Source organism: Caretta caretta, chromosome 7 (genome assembly GCF_965140235.1).
Source record: "Caretta caretta isolate rCarCar2 chromosome 7, rCarCar1.hap1, whole genome shotgun sequence".
In the NCBI taxonomy this organism is placed as follows: Eukaryota; Metazoa; Chordata; order Testudines; family Cheloniidae; genus Caretta; species Caretta caretta.
Genome location: NC_134212.1, coordinates 22,986,888 through 22,992,897, shown reverse-complemented (window position 1 = coordinate 22,992,897; position 6,010 = coordinate 22,986,888).

Genomic DNA, 6,010 nt, shown 5'->3' with positions numbered 1-6,010 from the left:
TCTGAGACCACAAAGGTGAAACCAGTCAGAATCCAGATCAACCAACCAGTCTGTTACCATTGTCATGCTGAGCAAAAAGTAAGCTACTGCCATAGTGAAGAGTAGAGAAATGTTTTTACGTTACTGCAGTGTTAGCAATCAGAGGTGTTTAGAGTAACAGAACAAAGGATTTTAGTAAAACAAAAACAAACGCACTCACACACTTACTGTTTGCATTTCAGTAGCACCTAGAAGCACTAACTGAGATGGGACCTCATGCTAGGCACTGTACATACAGTAGTAGAAGATAGATTTTACAATTTAAGCAGGCTAGACAGAGAGTGGGAGAAAAAACACTTCCTTTTACCATTGGAGAATGGAGGGATAGAGAGATTAAGTGACCTTGCCGAGGTCACACAGGAAAGTTGTGGCAGACCTGAGAATTGAACCCAGTGTCCTGCAGCATAGTGTATTTCTTAAGCCACAAGACCTTCCTTTTTCTCATAATAGGAAGTGTTGAGGATTCATTTCTCTTTTGTCCCAGAACTACCCCCTCCTCTAAGGGAAAACATTAATCTTGCACTGTTGCAGCACGCAGAAGTTTACTTGAGCATGTCTCTTTCCAAAGAAAGAGATTTGTTTTGCTGACTCAGCCTTTTCAATGCTGGGATACTGTGAAACATTTTGTGACTTGTACTAAGCAGGGGCAAGTATTGGTTCTATTCTTACATCACTGTGGAAGTGAGGTTTGCATCTACTTCCCACAGATGCAGCTTCAACCCTTATTGGGGCTCATATAGAGGAGACATGTAATAACATCAAGTCTTCAAGATAAGTAGCATAGATATTAAGGCCAGAAAGGACCATTAGGTCATCTAGGCTGACCTCTCTGTATAACACAGCCCTGAGAATTACATGCCTTTACCCCTGTATTTGATAGGTGCTTGGCTTCCTCTAGGACAGCAAGATGACTGGTGGAGCTTCAGCACTGGAGAGTCAAAGCCACAGCCATCTAAGTGTGCTAACTGGAGTTACACTGGGGAAAAACCTCAGCTGATTCACCACTGATTCACTGTAGAAAATGGGGAAATGCAGAGGGATGGGAACCAACTTCTGCTCAGCTATAACCCAGGTTCGCCATGGAAGATTTTGAATCATTGTCAGGCTAGAGGCAGTGTGTGTTCTAATCTTATCCTTACTTTATGAAAGCCTTTGCATTAGAGCTGTAGTTGTGAATGCTGGCTGTCATCTGTCATTTGACAAGCATGCTAGGACATGTCCACTATCCAGCATGCAATCAGCTTTGAGAGAGGCTGGGTGGTGGTGCTTCGGGGCCATGGTGAAAGCAGAAGCTAACACTGAGCTGCTAATCCTTTCTGTATATAACAGGGGTAACACTTCTAGTAGAGAGCTTACAGGACTGGAGCAAATACTGAGGTGCCATTAGTTTTATGGAACTATCCACAATACTTCTTCACCTGTGAAATGAGCTGGTTATTTACAGCCATCTGCTCACCCAGACCCAGGGAGCATTCTCTGTGCCTAGAGAGTCAAGCTCATCCAGAAAAGGAGTACTTGTGGCACCTTAGAGACTAACCAATTTATTTGAGCATGAGCTTTCGTGAGCTACAGCTCACTTCATCAGATGCATACCGTGGAAACTGCAGCAGACTTTATATATACACAGAGAATATGAAACAATACCTCCTCCCACCCCACTGTCCTGCTGGTAATAGCTTATCTAAAGTGATCATCAGGTGGGCCAGCCTGGTCCAGTCCACACAAGAGATCCACTTCCTGGACACTACAGTGCTAATAAACAATGGCCACATAAACAACACCCTATACCGGAAACCTACTGACCGCTATTCCTACCTGCATGCCTCCAGCTTTCACCCTGACCACACCACACGATCCATCGTCTACAGCCAAGCTCTGTGATACAACCGTATTTGCTCCAACCCCTCAGACAGAGACAAACACCTACAAGATCTCTGTCAAGCTTTCTTACAACTACAATACCCACCTGCAGAAGTAAAGAAACAGATTGATAGAGCCAGAAGAGTTCCCAGAAGTTACCTACTACAGGACAGGCCTAACAAAGAAAATAACAGAACGCCACTAGCGGTCACCTTCAGCCCCCAACTAAAACCCCTCCAACGCATTATTAAGGATCTACAACCTATCCTAAAGGATGACCCAACACTCTCACAAGTCTTGGGAGACAGGCCAGTCCTTGCCTACAGACAGCCCCGCAACCTGAAGCAAATACTCACCAACAACCACATACCACACAACAGAACCACTAACCCAGGAACTTATCCTTGCAACAAAGCCCGTTGCCAATTGTGCCCACATATCTATTCAGGGGACACCATCACAGGGCCTAATAACATCAGCCACACTATCAGAGGCTCGTTCACCTGCACATCCACCAATGTGATATATGCCATCATGTGCCAGCAATGCCCCTCTGCCATGTACATTGGTCAAACTGGACAGTCTCTACGTAAAAGAATAAATGGACACAAATCAGATGTCAAGAATTATAACGTTCATAAACCAGTCGGAGAACACTTCAATCTCTCTGGTCACGCAATCACAGACATGAAGGTCGCTATCTTAAAACAAAAAAACTTCAAATCCAGACTCTAGCGAGAAACTGCTGAATTGGAATTCATTTGCAAATTGGATACTATTAATTTAGGCTTAAATAGAGACTGGGAGTGGCTAAGTCATTATGCAAGGTAGCCTGTTTCCTCTTGTTTTTTCCTACCCCCTCCTCCCCCCCCCCCCCCAGATATTCTGGTTTAACTTGGATTTAAACTTGGAGAGTGGTCAGTTTAGATGAGCTATTACCAGCAGGAGAGTGAGTTTGTGTGTGTATGGGGGTAGGGGGGATGTGAGAAAACCTGGATTTATGCAGGAAATAGCCCGACTTGATTATGTAAAGAGTTGTCACTTTGGATGGGCTAGCACCAGCAGGAGAGTGAATTTGTGTGGGGGGGTGGAGGGTGAGAAAACCTGGATTTGTACTGGAAATGGCCCACCTGATGATCACTTTAGATAAGCTATTACCAGCAGGACAGTGGGGTGGGAGGAGGTATTGTTTCATATTCTCTGTGTATATATAAAGTCTGCTGCAGTTTCCACGGTATGCATCTGATGAAGTGAGCTGTAGCTCACGAAAGCTCATGCTCAAATAAATTGGTTAGTCTCTAAGGTGCCACAAGTACTCCTTTTCTTTTTGCGAATACAGACTAACACGGCTGTTACTCTGAAAGCTCATCCAGGTCTCCCCTAGGTGGGGCACGTGTGCATTGTTCTCCAAGCTAGATAACTGTTTTTGTAAAGTGCATGCAGATGCATTGTTCCACCTCCAAGACACTGAACTTGCACACAAGGGGGGCAGCTTTAATGGATTAGAGTCTGTGCAAACGCTCCCCTTTTCACTTACTGTGTTTTGAAGTCACACTGGAGGCCCTTCCAAAGCCAGCCAGACTCAGCATTCACAAGCAGCCAAAGGCCCAGCAGGGGACTTGGCAGATTATAGTGACACCACCTTGCCAATGTATTTCTTAGAAGCAATATCGAAGTAATTCTGCATTTCTCAGCTATCAGGGGATTTAAGTACAAATCCAAGCAGGGCAACAGCCTCTCCCACCCCTTGCTACACATAAGACCTGCAGGTTTTCAGAGGTGAGCGCTCATGTAATGTTTTAACCATTACAGCTTGGAGCAGAGTGCCCAAACTTGGCTAAGCCCAGGGACTTTCAGGGAAGCCTATTAGGGAAGGCAACAGCTCACAGGGAAACACTCACTAGAAAGCACTCTGCTCCTCTCCAGAGCCCTGCAGTGCCATCCTTACTGCATTCTACTGATGGATGCTTCCCGGCAAGGCAGCTTCTGAGTGAAGCAGCATCAGTTTTCACCCAGTGCAGCATCCCAGCTCAAACCAGCTACCTGATGGTGCTGAGGGCCCGAGCTCACTCAAGGGACCCTGGATGCTGAAGGTCTTAAGAGGAGGAATATGCCTTCAGGGCAGTGTTAGTGAGGAGAATTCAGTTCCTGTGGCACTCTGAGGAACCCACATACCTCTATTCTGTGAGGGATGGAAAATATTAAACGGTTAACCAATAAGTATTAGTCTTACCATTAATATATTGCAGTTAACATTTAAAACAAATTGGCAGCAACCCCAACCCCCCTGCTGTGTGGGGCTGGGCGGCAGCCCCAGACCCTAACCCCCATTGTGTTTACGATTAAACGGTTAACCAATTTTAATAGTTTAAACATGTACTTTTAAAAACAATATTTACATCCCTAGTACTGATACACCCCACAGCATGGGTACTTTCCAAAGGAGGTAAAATGCGTGTTCCTGGGCTGTGGGGTCTTCCACTAGTGACCCCAATGTCAGCTGTAGCAAGGGCCATAGATTCAAGAATTGTCCTGCACAGTCAGGCTGGACACTGCAACAGGGCGTGGGGTGAAGCCAAGAGCTACCTCTAAATTAAGACCTCATGGTGTGTGTAGCATTGGGGGCAGGGCTAGCAACATCTCAAACTGAAGGTCCTTGACCTCTTCCAATGGGGGCATCTCCTGGCCTGAGTGACAGAGAGGAACGAATGGCTGAGCCAGCCACAGAATCCCCAGCTGCTCTCCCAGGCCCTTTGTCCCTCACTCTGCCTTCCCCACCCCTCTGGCAGTAGCAGGTGAGGTGTTCATAGCCCTGTACACTAAAAATTAGAACAAGCTTTGGGTGCTACTGGGATGCTGTTCATGCTAAAAGGTTCTGTCCAGGTTACTGCCTTTAACTATGATTATGAAACAGGCTTTAAGTTCAGATCACCCCAGCTGGTTACAAGTTATACATTGTATCCACACCCCAGCTCTGCCATGACAACCACATAGGCACATCCACGCCTAGCCTACTAGTTAATCATATTTGTATCTGTACATTCTGGAGGCAAAAATCCCCCAGCAAGGGAGAGGGTGCCAGGAAGACATGCCCATGAGCTGCAAATGGAAGCCCTGCCAGACAGAGCCCCAGGGGAAAGCCAAGCCAGTTATACTAACACCAGGTAGGAGTCTGGTTTACACTGCAGAAAGGCAGCATAATGAGCCAATTATGGGACAAGAGTCACATGCTACCCTAGATCTCTGGCAGGGATGAAACACCGTTGGCTGCCCTGCTGCCAAGAGTTATAGCCGTGTGGAGATGTGACCTACGGATAGGGAGCCACCAATGCCAGTAACTGGAGACAAGTTCTGTGAAAGGCACCTAAACACCAAGGAGTTTGCTTGGACCCCACACGGCAGGCACGGCCATTTCCAAGTCACGTTCTAGAGTAGGTGGGGGCAGTCTAAACCCAGGTTTGAGGCTGTTCTACACCAGCCAGGCAAATGGCATTTAAAACCAACTAGCTGAACGGCTCTTGGACATGGTTCAGGGCTGTGCCACAGTGAAATGTAAGTAGCAGCCACGACTGCAGATTGACATGGAGGCAGTGTATTAAAAAGGAAGGGAACTGGGGTTACAGTGCTGCAGTTTAAGGCCACGGTCACAGTGCACTTCACAGGAGAATACGGAGATCCAGTGGAACCCAACAAGGGCTTGGGTGGTTCAGAACAGTGGTTGGGCCTGGCCTGGCCATCAGACCCACACACTCTATAGAAACCAGAAAAAGTCCACAGACCCAGGTATCATTCACAGGCCCAGCCACTACTGGCCTCAGGCAGAAATGGTAGAGCGTCTATCATTCCCCTTGCCCTGTGCAGCAATCTCCTATTGTCTCATCACCGTGAGGAAATGCTGAATAGCCCAGAGAAAACTACTGCATGCCCAGTCTGTTCCCCACCCGCCCATCCCCAGCGCTTCAATAGGTGCCCAATCTGTTCCCACTCCTCCCGACAGCGACAGTTACCTGGTAAGTGCAAGAAGTGCAAAACCAGGGCCAGGATATCAAACCCCAGGAGATAAAATGGCTTCTTCCTCTCCCTGTGAGCCTCCATTTTGAATGGTGGAGCA